Genomic DNA, 16,533 nt, shown 5'->3' on the forward strand with positions numbered 1-16,533 from the left:
CCCTCTCCCCTCTCCCCTCTCTCTCCCCTCAAAACCTCCTGGCACAAAATATGCAGCATTTAGCAACGTTCTAGAATCTTGTTTCTTGAAGTGACTTAACTGGCCTTTTTAATATTTGTGTGGAGTTACTTGATGTGTGATATTTGTAATGGACATGTTTTAGTGGTTGGGATTGAAGCATTACTAGCTATGTGGTAAAGGCCTGAATTTATACTTGGGGTCCAAGAGAATATTCCATATGGTCCTAACTTAGAGTAAACTTGAGAGTTGCGGAACGATTAAGGAAAATTAGAGGAGGGAAAAGTGGGTTGGCCATCTTGACCAAACCATTGATGTGTCAAACAATTGGAGGCTTTTCGTGCTTGGGGTGGGAACCTGGCATGGCTGGCTCACAGTGCCTTTTTAAGACTTCAACCCTAGCAGTAATCTGAGGAAGATGATCAGTTTCTGTTCTCAACCCGATGGAATGAAGTCAAGTTCTCCTATTTTACTTGAAGCTAGAATTTACAGGAAAGTTTCCCCAGTTACGGCCCCAAGGACTTCTAATGTACTTTTGCCACATGTTTCAGAATTAATTGGTGTGAAAGTAAGAGCTAAGGGATTGACCTTTTAAGTGGGTTTCCCGTTTCGGAAATGAAAAAGGAAGGTTCCAAGAAAGTCCTTTTGGCTTTGGCACTAACATTAATTTTGTCAGAGTAACTCTTGAGGAAACCCACTACCCACCCTATGCACCCAGATCTTTTAAAGGATACCTGCCTCTGTCTTTTGGACCTCAGCTCCAGCATTTGGTCAGTGCAGTACAACTTGTGATAATGTAGCCAATTTCATGATGAGACTGTTTTGAATAAGTGGTGGATACAAGCAACTACAGTGGTCTTTCAATTCTAGGAATTGTGAAAATCAAACTGATTCTAACTACTTTACAGCATTATTGAAATCGGTTTGGATTTCCTTAGGACAAATGTTTATCAGTAAGTTAAATGCCTCATAAAAAAGTTAATGCTGAAATTAAACGGGACAAGTACTTAAAATAGGTCATTTTACCTTGTTGGTGGAAGGGTTCATAAACTATATCCCTAGTATTATACTGTTCTCTGGGGCTATCACAACTTTCGCGAAGGTTAGAACCTGTTCTTTTACCCTGTGGGTTAGCACTTCTAGCACCAAATTTGCTTTTATCTGTAGCTGGGTGAGTCAGGTGGTTAGATCAGTCAGCAAATATTTATTGAGCACCTAAAGCTAGGCACTGTTACTGGCGCTGGAATAAGTGGTGGATACAATAGACCCCTTGATCATTCAGATGAAGACAGTCACAATAGTGTGCTGAGTACTACAATAGTAAGGTGGGGGAGGAGGGAGACTAGCCCAAATTGTGGGGAGTAGCTTTGCATGGACGCTGTGTAAAATGAAGTCTGAAGGACAAGTAGGAATTGGAGCAGAAGGGTAGGATACAGCCTTTAATGTGTGTGGTCAGTTTTTAAAAATTTGCTATTAAGAAGGGTGAGGTGGAAAGTGGGAAGCAAAGGGTTGTTTCCTCCATCTACGCCAGTCTTTTGGTGAAGGGTATGTTCCCTGATCCTTAAAGATGATAATGGCTCAATTAAAAAAATTTTTTTTTTCTCAGTGCTGGGGATCGAAGCTAGCCTCCTGCTTGCTGGGCAAGCACTGTGCCACTGAGCTGCATCACCAGTCCAGATGCCACAGCCTATGTAGTCCTTTCACTTGGGATAATGGGTGGTGGTTTCACATCTAGCCTGCTGGGTTGGAATCCTGGCTCCACAAGTTACTAACTGCAACTTTGGCAAGTTACTTAACCTCACTCTGCTACATTGTCTTCTTAAAATAGTATTGGACAGATACTATAATAGTATCTACTACATAGGGTGTTAGGACTTTTATGGGCCAGTGAGTAAAGCATGTAGCATGGTGCCAGGTACTTTGTAGGAGCATAGTGGAGAGTAGCTTGAGTGTGGAGTATATGACCCTCTGCTTCTGACAGAGCAAATGGATTGACAGCATCCCACATATAATGGCCGCCTAAATACTTATTGGAGCTCTGCTAAACCATTTTACTGTAACCTCTGACATTTACATTTTTGATATGAAAATGTTTGATGTTTTGATATAAGATGTTTAATAAAGTAGGCTGAGAAAGTGAATACAATTCTGAGTACAGCTCAAGCACATTCATGTATTAGCTCTGTACAGATTTAGAATTCTTCTCGTCTTAAAGCAGTGCCGTCTGAAAGAAATGCGAGTTACATGTTTAAACTTTTGATAGTCACAAAGGAAAGTTTAATAATACACTAAGATACTCTTGTGCAGTTGATTCTAAACAATTGAGATATCTGATATTGTCCTCTGGTGTGAGCTATGCTTACTGCTTATCTCAGTTTATGTAAGGCATGTTTCAGGGGTTTGGTGGCCACAGGTGGCTAATGCCAACTGTATTGAACAGTATATGGCTAACCAGTTGAAAGTAGCCGGTTGATTTGCAGATTAGAAATACTTTGAATGTATGCCACTTTTAGGGCATTTTAGGTACTATATTATCAGTTGACTAGCTTTGTCCCTTCTTCCCCTAGGTAGCTGTGTTCTACCTCTGAGCTTCACCCTAGCCTCAACATCTGAGATTATAAAGAAATAGTTATCTTACAGGTGTTCTGAAGGAGCAGACTCCAAGTAAGGCAGTCTCTCATATCTCAGGCAAAATCATTTTAGTTTCTTGGAGGCATTGACTCGGAAGGAAGAGCTTTTATAGATTTATGGTGCTCAAAGTGCTCACCAGGTCTACTGTATTTGTTTTTTTGTTTACTTTCAGTTTTTACATGTTTGTATTAGAAATTATGGAAGATTTTTATGGTCAGATTTACAGCAGACAATTTTGCAAAAACAAATTACTGGTATGTTCCACATTTAACCAACTTCAAAGTGAATTTGGAGTCACAGCTGGGTGTGGTGGCTCTTCCCAGTAATTCTAAAACTTGTGAGGCTGAGGCAGAAGTATCACAGGTTCAAGACCAGCCTTTGCTGCATAGCAAGATTAGTCACAACACCAAAAGAGTAAATCTGAGATCACTAGAAAAATAAGTTGCATAATGACTTTTGCTGGTAAGTGCTAAGCACCTAGAAGAATTCCTTTAATGAGTGAATGATAAATAATGAACAAGGACAGGCCGGGAGATAGGATGGTACAGTAAGAATCCTCTTCATCCAGAACATAACAGGACTGGGGCTAGCTTATTTTAATATTTCTCTTTTTAAAAAAGTATTTAATTTATGTGTATGAGTGTATTGCCTGAATGTAGGTGCACCTGTGTCATGCAGTGCCCACGAAGATCAGAAAAGAGCATTGAATTCCCCTAGAACTAGAGTTATAGATGATTGTTAGTTATCATGTGGGTGCTGGGAACTGAACCTAGGTCCTCTGCAGGAGCAGTCAGTACTCTTAATCGCTGAGCCATCTCTCCAGCCCCAATATTGCCCTTTTTATCTGCTTTCTGAGTGTTATATAAAGTAAATTAGAATCAGATTTTACCAGTATTATCTGTTTGACCAAGTAGTTTGTGTGTGGTGTGTGTGTGCACATGCATGCATGTGCCCATGTATGGGGAGGCCAGAGGATGATTTCAGATGTCTTCCCCAATTGCTCTTCAACCTGTCTTTGAGATAGTTTCTCTCACTGTATCTAGAGCTTGCTGATTAGATTAACTGGTCAGTGAGCCTCAGGGATCCTTCTCTCTCCTTCCCCAGTACTGCGATTACAGGTTCCTGGGCCACATCTAGTTTACTTGGGTGAATGGGATCAGAACTCAGGTCCTAATGTGTGGCAAGTTATTTACAGACTGAGGCATTTCCCCAGCACCATATCAAGTAATTTTAGGACAAAACTGGTCTTAGAAATTCAGAGATTGTTTGGAAAGTAAAAAGTTACTGATTTGAGATGTGCAAATTTCAGTGGTTGATTTGACCATAACTCTTGTCAGTATAAGCTCCGGGAAGTATTACTTAGTAATATTGTAGTTACGTGAACTTGCCCTTAAAGCACAAATTTTTAGTGTGTTGTTTCTACCTTATGTGCAATCATTTGGTATCCTTAGTCCTCCTTCCACCCCTATATTTTTCTAAGGATAATACCTTTGATTGAGTAATGGAATCTCTGGTCCCATGTAAGAAATTAAATTGATAAAAGCTCTTGCCTGTAAGAAAGGTATAATATATCCTTTTTATTATCTGAGTGCTTTAGCTAAGCTTTGGAAGAGTAAGTTGATTCCATTAACCTGTATTTAAGAACCAGTTGATTGGGCCAGTGAGGTGGCTCACTGCTGCCAAGCCTGAAGACCTGAGCTTGATCTGTGGGACCACATAGTCTAAGGAGAGCACTGACTCCTGCCAAGTTTTCCTCTGACCTCCACATGTGCGCGGTAGCACGTGCACACACAATCAATAAATGTAAAATTATTTTTCCTAAGAGTTGGTTGATTTAACTGGGCATGGTGGCACATGCCTGCAGAACCAGCACTCAGGAACAGAGGAATGAGCATCACTGCAAGGTGAAGCCAGTCAGGTTCCCATAATGAGTTGCAGGTCATCCAGGACCACATAGATAGACCCTGTCTTCAAAAACAAAAAAAAACCCAGTTGATAAAATTCAGCTGACCCTATTTTTTTGTAGTGTGCCTGCTTTTTAGAGAAACGAGCCAAACCTGTGTCATACAGTGTGGGGGGGCTATGCATTGATGCTTAGGCTCATGTTGAAGGAATGCCAGAATGCCAAAGGAATTTTTCTCATTGAAGCATGTACTTTTAGGATAGATTAAATCTATGTAAAGTTCAGAAAACATGTACAAATGACCAATAGGCACATGAAAAGATGTTCGGCATCACTAATAATTAAATATAAATTAAAGCAATAATGAAATGATACTTTGCACACATTAGAAGGGCTATTCTCTAGCCAGGCCACAGTGGCACAGGCCTGTAATCCCAGCTGTGTGGGAGGCTAAGGCAGGAGGATCATAGGTTCAAGGCCTGCTTAGTCTACAGAGTGAGTTTAAGACCATCCTGGGCAAGTGAGATAGATTTTGTTCAGAATAAAAAGTAAAAAGGGCTGGTGATTCCGGGCGTGGTGGTGCATACCTTTAATCCCAGCACTCGGGAGGCAGAGGCAGGTGGATCTCTGTGAGTTCAAGGCCAGCCTGGTCTACATAGTGAGTTCCAGGACAGCTAGAGCTACAGGGAGACCCTGTCTCAAAAAGACGAGAAAAAAAAAAATTAAAAAATTTTTAACCCTAAGAGGAAGATTCTGTTCCAAAAAGGCCGTGCTTCCAGTCACAGATTCATTCCCAATACACACACACACACACACACACACACGAATGAAAGAATGGCCCTTCTTACAATACCCCACAGAAACAAACTTTGAAGATCTGGAGAATTTGGAGCCCTGGTACACTGCTGGGATATGAAATGGTACAGCTATGATTGAAGATAGCATGGAAGTTTTTCTAAAAATTACGATTTACTAAAGCCAGGTGTGGTTGCTCATGACTGTAGTCCCAGCACTTGTGAGGCTAAAGGAGGAGGATTGCTGTGAGTTCTAGGTCAGTCTAGGGTGAATTCCAGGCTGGCCTATGCTGTCTTAAAAAATACAAAAAGACCTAAGGATGTAGCTCAGTCATTAGGATGCTTGTCTGGCATACACAAGACTCTGGGCCAGTTCCCAGCACTATATAAACTGGTGTGGTGAGGCACACTTGTAATCCCAGCTCTTGGGAGGAAGAGACAGGAGGATCAGAAATTCAAGGCCATTCTTGACAAAATAGGGAGTTTGAGGCCAGCCTGGGTTAGAGACACGATCTCCAAAAAACAAAAGCAGCAAGAAGAATATGACCCAGTAGTTGTGCTTCTAAGTTATATCCATGATAATTAAAAAAAAATTCTTTTTAGTCACACCTTTAATCTCAGCACTTGGGAGGCAGAGGCAGAAGGATCTCTTGAGATGGAGGCAACCTGGTCAGTGAGTTAAAACCCATTGGAGCTACAGGGAAACCCTGTCTCTCAAAAAAAAATTCTTTTTAAAGAAGTACTGGCACTCTAACCCAAGCTCTTGTACATGTTAGGCAAGTGCTGAGCTACATCCTCAGACCTACTAAAAAGAATTTAAAGTAAGGGACTAGAGAATGAAGCTCATTTGGTAGAGCACTTGAATTGTCTGTTAGTGTTAATTGTCAAAAATAACCTGGGAGATGGGCCTCTGGGCACCCCTAGGGGATTATTTTGGTTATGTTAATTGATGTGGGAAGAATTAACTGCTGTGAGTGGCACCATTCCCTGACTGGGGTCCTGAACTATTAAGTGGAGAAAGGGAGCTAAGCAACAGTATGAATTCCTTGCCATCTGCTTCTTGACTTCAGATGCAGTGTGACCAGCTTCCTCAAGCTCCTGCTGCTGTGACTTCCAGCCATGATGAATTGTAATTTGCAACTGTGGCACTATTCTCCTTAAGTTGGTTTTGTCAGTATTTTATCCCAGCAACAGGAAAAGTAAGACAGCTAGCACAGAAAGCCTAGTACCAAATAAAACTGGGCATGGTGAATAATGCCTATAATTCCAGTACTTGAGAGGTGGAGGCAGGAGGATAAGAAGTTCAGGGTCATCCTTGACCTACATAGCAAGTTCAAGGCCATCCTGGGCTACATGAGACCTTTGTCTCAAAAAAAAAAAAAAAGAATCTGTAGTTGGGGCAGGTACAGGTTCTTGTATGCCAGTGTCATAGCATTATTTACACTTAGCAAAAGTTATAAACAACTCAAATGCTTATTGATGAATGATTAATAAGTGGGAATGTACACTGTGGAATATTATTCGGGCTTTAAAAAAAATTTTTTTTTGGTCTTTTTGAGAGGCCAGTTCCAGAACTCCATATGTAGACCAGGCTGGCCTTGAACTCTCAGAGATCTACTTGCCTCTGTCCCTTGAGTGCTGGGAACAAAGGCATGCACCACCACACCCAGCCCTTTAAAAATTTTTAAAGAACTAATGTATATGTGTCTGTGTAAAAGCCACATATGTGCAGGTGCCTGTGGAGGCCAGAGGAGGTCATAGGATTCCTTCCAGCTGGAGCTACAGGCTGCTATGAGCTGCAGATATAGGTGCTAGAAACTAAATTCAGGTCTTCTGCAAGGACAGTAATTTTCTTAACTGCTGAGCCATCTGTCTAGCCCCAGCCTTTTTTCCTTTTTTTTTTTTTTTTGAGACAGGGTCTCCCTGTAGCCCCAGCTGTCCTGGAACTCACTGTGTAGACCAGGCTGGCCTTGAACTCACAGTGATCCTCCTGCTTCTGCCTCCCAAGTGCTGGGATTAAAGGAATGCGCCACCACACCTGGCCCGCAGCCTTTTAAAAAAAATTTTATTTATTAGGATTAAAGGCATGCGCCACCACACCCGGCCCGAAGCCTTTTAAAAAAATTTTATTTATTATTTTTATTTTATGTGTATGAGTGTATTGCCTGCATGTGTGTGAGTGCACCCATGTCGTGCAATGCGGAGGTCAGAAGAGGGCATCAGATTCTCCTGGAACTGAAGTTAAGGATGGTTTGTAGCCTCCATATCGGTACTGGGAATCAAACCCGGGTCCTCTGCAGGAGCAGTCAGTGCTCTCAACTGCTGAGCCATCTCTCCAGCCCCCAGCCTTTAAAAAGAGTAAAATTCTGGTAAGTGCTATAACATGGATGAGCTGAGAGAAAGAGAGAGAGAGAGAGAGAGAGAGAGAGAGAGAGAGAGAGATATTCCAGTATACACTCCTCCACCCCCAACAAAACATAAATGCAGACACAAGACGACAGATAGCTGTGTAAGGTACCTGGGGTAGATTTCTAGACAAAGTGGAACAGTGATTACCAGGACATAGATGACAAGGTTATGGATAGTTCATGTTTAATGGGCACAGAATTTTCGTTTGGGAGGATGAAAAAGTTCTCAAGATGGATTGTGGCACTGTTGTCCCTCCTTCCTCCCTCTGCCTCCCTTTCTGCCTGGATTGAAGAATTGTGATACCATGCCATGCTTAAGTACATTAAAAATAATTATTTTTATTTTATGTATATGAGTGTATTGCTTTTGTGTAGGTAGGTGCACCCTTGTGCAGTGCCTGCATGTTTTGCCTACATGTATGTAAGTGCACTTGTGTCATGCATTACTCAGAAGAGGGTGTTGGATCCCCTGGAACTGGAGTTATGGACAATTCTTAGCTGCTGTGTGGGTGCTGAGAATCAAACCCAAGTCCTCTGCAAGAGCGGCCAGTGCTCTTAACTGCTAAGTCATTTCTCCAACCTCCTTAAGTGCAATTTTTTTTTTTTTTTTTTTTTTTTTTTTTTTGGTCTTTTTGAGACAGGGTCTCCCTGTAGCTCCTGCTGACCCAGATTCGCTATGGAGACCAAGATGGCCTTGAACTCACAGAGATCCGCCTGCCTCTGCCTCCCGAGTGCTGGGGTTAAAGGCATGCACCACCACGCCTGCCTTAAGTGCAATTTTTTTAAATGTCTAAATTTTGTGATGTATATTTTGCACCAACTTACAAACAAAAGCCACAGAACTGTTTAACATTTGACCCTGTTCTCTAAAAAGCCCCCCTGTTCCAGTTGATAACTGCTGTTAAACAGTGGCTGCTGAGGAAAGGGGAACCTTCAATGAATGAGTTTCCATTAGGATCCAGCATTGATTCTGTTCACTGTTATGTTTCTCATTCTGAGAATTTCATTGTCATGTTGTACCCTATCCCTGAAATAACTGGGTAGTTCCGCTCATCAATTTTGATTTGAAAAGTATAGTTGCCTGGGCAGGAGGCAAGAGTGGGGAAGTAATAAGCCTCGAAATCAAACACCAATGATTTTATTTGGGTTAGTTGTCTTTTGCAAACTGAAAGCACAATAGAAGAGTTGCTAATGTTTGAGATAATTATGTTCTTTTCAAGGATTATGGGGGTATAATGGTGTATAAAGTGTTGAAAAGGAACTACTGATATTTTCTTGTGATTTGTAGGAGGGAAAGAATTCGAGAAATCCTGCCAATCTCTTTCAACTTGAAACAGTACAAGGTTGCCCAGGGAGTGCTGTGATAACAGGAGGAACAGGCAGAGAAGGGGTTTGTTGAGTGTTGATTTACAAATGAACCTATTTATTGACTGTAAAATACACATTTTGTGATTAGCTATAATAGATTTACATGAGAAAACTGATGATGGTTAATCATAGAGGATGAGTTTAAAGGCTGGAAAGGATGTTGCGGTGTAGAGAACATGGTTTAAACTTGTAAGACTGGAAAAAAAAGTCTTGTAAATATCACGGAGGGATTCCTTCAAGTAGATGAATAATTGAGGTTTAATAAGATGAATTCTTCAGCCAGGTACATACCTGTAACCCCAGGACTAAGGGAAGCAGGAGAAATGCCAGAAGTTTGAGGCCAGGCTGGTTTACATAGCAAGTTTGAGGCCAGCCAGGGCTACAGGGCAAGACCTTGTCTCCAAAACCAAAGAAAGAAGCTGGAGAGATGGCTCAGCAGTTAACAGCACTGGCTGCTCTTGCAGAGGATCAGGGTTGGATTCCCAGCACCCACATGGTGGCTAACAACTGACTCCAGTTCCAGGGGCTCCAATGTCTTCTTCTGACCTCCTTGAGCCTTGTACAACAAGGGTGCACATACACACATGTAGGCAAAACACTCATAAAATAAAAAAAAAATAGCTGCTTCCTGTGCCTACTTGAAGATGTGAGCCTCTGCTTAGACCACCTCCTGCCACCATGCCTCCTTCCCTTGATGAACGATAATTCCCCTGGAACTGTAAGCTCAGATAAATTCTTCCTTTTATAAGTCAAAACAAAACAACCCCCCCAATAATAATAAATAAAATATTAAAATAAACCAAAGTAAACAAAATAATGTGAGTTCTTCAAGTTAAGGTTTGGTGGGAAAGCTTGGCGTGGTAGAGCACGCGTTTGATCCCAGCACTTGGGAGGCAGAGGCAGGCAAATCTCTGTGAGTTTGAGGCCAGCCTGGTCTACAAAGTGAATTCTAAGCCAGCTGGGGCTACAGGGAGACCCTGTCTCAAAAAGATAAAAAAAAAAAAATGGTTTGGTGGGAAAAGAAGTTTGAAAAGAGATGAATTTCTGGTCTGGTGAAGAAAAAGTCTGGAGGAAGGCTAGAGATGTAGCTCAATTGGAAATGTGCTTGTCTAACTGTAGGAAGCCCTGGGTTGAATTCCCAGCACCATACAAAAGGACCTGGCAGTGCACTTGGAGGTGGAAACAGGAGGATCAAGAGTTCAAGGTCATCCTCTGCTACATAGTGAATTCAGGCCAGCTTGAGGCTACATGAGAACTGTCTCAAAGCGGGGAAATACCTGAAGAGAAACCAGAAATTTGAAAATTTTTCTCTGAAGACACTGCTGTATGTATTTTGGGTTGCAAGCATATAACTGGTGCTTTTCCTTTCCAGAGATGAAATATGTGTTTTTGAGGAAAAGAACTTCCAATATGATGCAGATCAAGGTTACAAAACATTAGAAGAAAGCAAACGTTCTGGAGACCTGAAAAAGTACAGTGTGCCAGACTCAGAACAGAGGATATTGTTGATTTGCCCCTTTCATAATCAGTACCATGCTTATGCAGATCTTTTTTAAAAAAAAAAATTTGTTTTTTTTTATTTATTTATGTGTATGGTATTTTGCCTGCATGTATGTAAGTGCACCCATGTTGTACAAAGCCAGCTGAGGCCAATGGAGGGTGGGAACTGGAGTCACAGATGGTTGTTAGCCGCCAGGTGGGTCCTGGGACCCCAACCCTGGTCCTCTGCAAGAGCAACCAGTGCTCTTAACCACTGAGCCATCTCTCCAGCCCGTTGGTTGAAACTTTTATTAAGATAATTGTAGATTCACATCTAGTTGTTCTTTTAAAAAATCTTTTATTTATTTTTATGTGTATGACTGTATTGCCTTCATGTGTGAAAGTACACCCATGTTGTACAATGCCCCCGGAGGTCAGAAGACTGCGTTGGATTCCCCTGGAAATCAAGTTATGGATGGTTGTTAGCTGGGTATTGAACCCAGGTCTCTCTGCTGGAGAGGTGGCTCAGTGGTTAAACAGGTACACTTGCTTACATGGAGGCAATACACGCATACACATAAAATAAAAATAGCCAGGCATGGTGGCACATGCCTTTAATCCCAGCACTTGGGAGGCAGAGGCAGGCGGATCTCTGTGAGTTCGAGGCCATCCTGGTCTCCATAGCTATTGCCTTGGAAATCCCCTAGGTTTCTCTTGTGTGTAACATTCTTTGTTTTTTGCTGAGCCTCCTTTATTGGCATTCTGCTTTGAAGCCTGTCATTTTCTGGTAGCTTGCAGAAAGGGTTCACGTAAAAGAAATTTTTTGGAGACATCCCATGTTTGACAGTTCTCTTTTAACTGGTGCTGGGGAATCAAACCCAGGGCCTTGCACATGCTATACAATGGTTCTGCCATTGAGATATGTTCTTAGTTCCTTGACAGTATTTTAATTCTTCCCTTTCATTCAATTGTTTTTTGTTGTTTTGTTTTGTTTTTGAGATAGGGTCTCCCTGTAGCCTCTACTGACCTGGAAATCACTATATAGACCAGGCTAGCCTGGGATCCACTTGCCTCTGCCTCCTGAGTTGCTGGGATTAAAGCTGTGCACCTCCATGCTGGGCTCAATTGAGTGTTTTAATAGAACAGAGAAGTTAGGTTGAAAACAGTTTTCCTATAGGATTTGAAAGCACTGTTGAGTTTAATTTTCTCCCTTCAGATGTTCTAGTACCTTTCGAATTCATTGTGCTTTATTAGTAGTTTTACTTGTTTTTGTAAAGTCTTCAGATTTAAAATTCTTGAAAGTTTTTAGAGGCTTCAGTTATATCTTGGTGGGGGCTGTGTTTTGGTACTTGGTGTCTCATTTCAGTTCTTTGAGTGAAACTTGGCTGCATTTTTTTTTTCTTCCCTTTATTTTCTGTTGTCTTTTTAACTAGATATTGGAGTCAATGGGTTGTCTTCTTATTTCCAACTTCGTTAATCTGTACCTCCTGGGAAATTGTCTCAACTTTTATCTTTCAGCCTTTTTTTTTTTTTTTTTTTTCTGTCTTTTTCAGACAGCATCTCTATGTAGACCAGGCTGGCCTCACAAGAAATCCAGTGTTCTTGCTTAGACCTTTGATAAGCTAAACCTTTCTAAGGTTCTTCTTCAGTTGACCCTGACATTGTAGATGTTGTCTTCATCTATTGTGGTTAGAGTTTCAATATCTACTCACAGAAATGAAGATGGAATTTATAGTTCTTGCTTTCTTTCTTGTTTTGATATGACTTTAGAGAGAAGGCATAAAGATCTTCTTTCTGTCATTTGGAATTTGAATTCATTTTTAAATGACTCCACTTTTTCTTAATATATGCATAGCCCAAGGAGGCCAGAAGACGGTGTCAGATCCTCTGGAATGGAGTTACAGGTGGTTGTGAGATGCCCTGTGGGTGCTGGGAATCAAACCAGGTCTTCTGCAAGAGCAACAAGTGCTCTTAACTACTGAACCATCTCTTCAGCCTCTTGATTTTCTTTTGTTTTGAGTCAAGACCACATGTGTAGTCCAGGCCAACCAGAATTCACTATGCAGTTGAGGATGAGTGTGAACTCCTGATCTCCTGCCACTGCCTCCCAAGTTCTGAGATTACAAGTACATACTAGCATACTTAACTTACTCTATAAGCTCAGGTTGGTTTAGAACTTAACTTTGTAGCCCAGGTTGCCCTTATTCATAGCAATCCTCTTGTCTTAGTCTCCCTATTACTGGGATTACAGGCACGAACTGCCTTGCCTGGACTTAATTTGACTTACATTTTTTAAAAACGTTTTTGTTCATTTATTTTTTGTACGTATGTGTGGGAATGCATGCCACAGTGAGTGTATGGAAGTCAGAGGAAAACCTTTGGGAGTCGGTTCTTTCCCCCATGCATGTCAGTCCTAGGGATTGAACGCAGGCTTGCTAGCAGGTAACCTTTCCTGCTGCGCACCATCTTACTGGCTCCAGGCTTTGTTTTTGAAGAATTGGCATTTATTAATAATATACTTTGACATAGGTTTGAGCATGGGGGTTAATAGAGAGATGCTTAGGAAAAGGAGAGTACACCCAAGAGTGCGCCAGTTTCCAGAGTCAGGCTTTGACTTTTACCTATGTTATTAAGCTCAAAGGAACTGATAAACAGCAAATTTTGGTTGTTAAACAGCTAACATGTTCACCCAGTGGAAATAACATTGTATAGGAGTCTAGGGAGGAGATCTGTTAGTAAAGATTATACTACTGTATCATGCAGATCAAGATAGACAGATTTGTGATTGTCAATGAGAGAAATTCTTTCTGGTCATCTCTGTAAAGATGAGAAAACAGTATACTTTGGGAACAAAAATAGTGTTGAGTTTTGGTGGTTTAAGTGTAGTAAGTGATAAGGGTCTAATTTGTTGTAAATTTTTTCCATAAGTTGTTGCATAAATAACTTGTAAGATAATAAATGATTGCCTATGTTAAAAGGAGATCAAGTACTGGGATACATCAGTGGAAAAGTTAAGTCTAAGGGTGAGTGTAATTAGTCACAGTATATGCCTGGATGAAGTAAACATAATACTTACTAATTCACAAGTGTTAGGATTGTTGGAGGTTTTCTTTTAAAGATGAGTGAACCCGTTTTAAAGATAAATAAAAGGATTTTATTGAATAAATTCAAAGAAGTAATTTCTCTATGTTAAGTGGATTCAAAGGCCTGCACAGATATGTGAATGTCAAATACATAAATAGCATCTTAGCAAAAAACTTGCTGCACCTCTAACCTTTAAGATGGGCTTCTAGAAAGTCAGCCACACTCTTAATAGGCCTCAGAAGAATAGGGGGCTCTTTGGACAGACAGAGATTGCAAATTTGTGTTCTTTTTTGATACAGTAAAATGGATCATTTGCCAGGTTATTTGTGGCTAAAGGATAGTGCATGCTTAAGGAAATAAAAATAATTTCAGTGTTAACTGGATAAATCCAGCATAACTAATTTTTAGATTTAGTATGACATTCTTTCTCATTCTCTTGTAGCTTCTCTTCTGAAAATTTTCTCTGCCTTGTTTTTCTGGACTAGGGAGAAGGTTTAGTGCATAAAGGAGCTGTTGTGCAAGTGTTGAAAACTGGAGTTTGGATCTCCTGCACCCACATAAAAGCTGGGTGGGAAGCTGGGCAGATCTCTGAGATCAAGTCTGGCCTGGTCTCCATAGTGAGTTCTAGGCCAGCTATGGCTTCATCTCAAAAAGACCAAAAAAAAAAAAAAAAAACACAAAAAAACTGGATGGGTTTGGTAGCAGCCTGTAATCCCACTGCTCAGGAGGGGAAGTTAGGGGATCCCTGGAGCAAGCTGGCTACTAGACTAGCCAAATCCACGAGTTTTGGGATCAATGAGAGTGAATGAAATGGAGAGCGATAGAAATCATCCAGTGTCAACCTCTGACCTCCATAGGTATGTACACTGATGCACATGCAGTCACATACATGTGAACACGTGCACACACATGCCAGAAAAGGAAGTTTTTCTGAGTTGGGTATTGTGGTTTATGCTTGTAATCCCAGCATTCAGGGAAGCTGAGGCAGGCAGATTGCCATGGGTTCAAGGCCAGCCTGGGCTATTGAGTGAGACTCTATCTCAAAACAAACAAGATGTTTTTCTGCAATGTATGGCTAGTTATCTGTGAGATTCTTCCTGGTTTTCAGCCCCCCCCCTCCACCCCCCGGAAAAAAAAAAACAGCACAAAAAACAAATGTTCTGTAGTTGCCGGGATTACAGGTATGTGTACCACAGCCAGCTCTTTTGCTTCTTATTTGTTTGAGGAAGATCTTACTATGTAGCTCTGGCTGACCTGGAACTCACTGTGTAGACCAGGTTGGCCTTGAACTCACAGAGGTCTGTGCCTGCCTTTGCCTCCCAATGCTAAAAGCGTGCACCACTGGAATTTTGTTTTGTTTTGTTTTTGAGACAGGGTCTCTCTCTCTAGCCCCAGCAGGCCTGGAACTCACTATGTAGACCAGGTTGGCTTTGAACTCACAGATCACCTGCCTCTGCTTCTCAAGAAGAGTGCTGGGATTAAAGGCATGCGCCACCCCAGTTTAGACATTTTTTTTTTTCCTTATAATGAAGCATACAGTTGGAGTTTATTAAGAACAGGTTTCATTTTGTTTTATGTCTTTGATATTTTGTTTGGTTTTGGTTTGGGGTTTTTGAGACAGAAACTCAGGCAGTCCAATTGGTCTTGAATTGTATTTGTAGCCAAGGATGACCTTAAACTTATCCTCCTACCCGTGTCTCTCAAGCATTGAGATTACAGGCTTGGTTTTTTGGGTTATTTTTTGTTCTTTTTAGTTTAATTTTTATTCTTTTTATGTGTATGAGTGTATTGCCTTGCATGTAAGTGCACCCGTGTTGTGCAATGCCACAGAGGTCAGAAGAGGGTTTCGGATTCCCCTGGAACTGGAGTTAAGGATGGTTTGTAGCTGCCATGTGGGTGCTGGGAATCGGACCTGGGTCCTCTGCAGGAGCAGTCAGTGCTCTTAATCGCTAAGCCATCTCTCCAGCCCCACAGGCTTTTTTTAAATGACAGGTTGACCATGCACTCTCTGTAACCCTGGCAGGCTTTGAACTCACAGTGATGATCCTCCCGTCAGGATCTAGTGCTGCAGTTACAGTTCACATCACTATATGTAGTGTGAGAAAGTTTTACCACAGATGGAAAGAAGAACAGTAGTGCTTTTTCTAAAGTGCTTAATTAGAGATTGGCCTTAGGCATGATTTTGAAGAAAGCATTAAAAGCTAACTTCATGAATGAACAACTTTAAAAAATTGTTACTTTGTTCTCTTTTTGTGTGTGTACGGGGAGAGCTACTAGGGATTTGACTCTTACAAAACACATTTTCCTGAAAGCAGTGGTGTGTCCCTGGGTGGTAGGTAGCATTTGTAGATTTTGAGATGCACAGGGATTAGTATCACAACTTGGCTCATCTCCTTGCATTTTGTCAGTTAATTTTTCTCATACAACTTCAACTTTCTGTGATCTGGATCAGTGGGTGATTTGATTTAGGCAGCATTTGGCCTTCTCTTTTGGGGCAGGGGTCTTTTGGAGACAGAGTCTCCCTATAGCTCCAGCTGACCTGGAACTCACTATGTAGACCAGGCTGACCTTGAACTCCCAGATCTGCCTGCTTCTGCCTCCCAAGTGCTGGGATTAAAGGCATGCGCCACCACACCTGGTGGCATTTGGCCTTCTTAACCAATTTAGCCTTGGTCGGTTGGTTTCATTGATTCATTCGCTCATTCATCATTTTTTGAGACAGGGTCTCATTGTAGTCCATTTGGCCTCAAACTCTTGATATTCCTACCTCTACCTCCCATGTGCTGGGATTACAGTATGTGTACCACTATGCCTGCTTTTCTCTCTCTCTCTCTCTCTCTCTCTCTCT

General features: G+C 41.4%; 1 protein-coding gene across 1 annotated transcript in view; it reads left to right on the top strand.

Moving 5' to 3' along the window:
- Rab10 (RAB10, member RAS oncogene family) overlaps window positions 1–16,533 on the top strand; it is a 69,455-nt gene that overhangs the window by 1,035 nt on the left and 51,887 nt on the right. The window lies entirely within an intron of this gene.

Source organism: Nannospalax galili, unplaced genomic scaffold, assembly GCF_000622305.1.
Source record: "Nannospalax galili isolate Female #2095 unplaced genomic scaffold, S.galili_v1.0 scaffold517, whole genome shotgun sequence".
Classification (NCBI taxonomy): Eukaryota; Metazoa; Chordata; class Mammalia; order Rodentia; family Spalacidae; genus Nannospalax; species Nannospalax galili.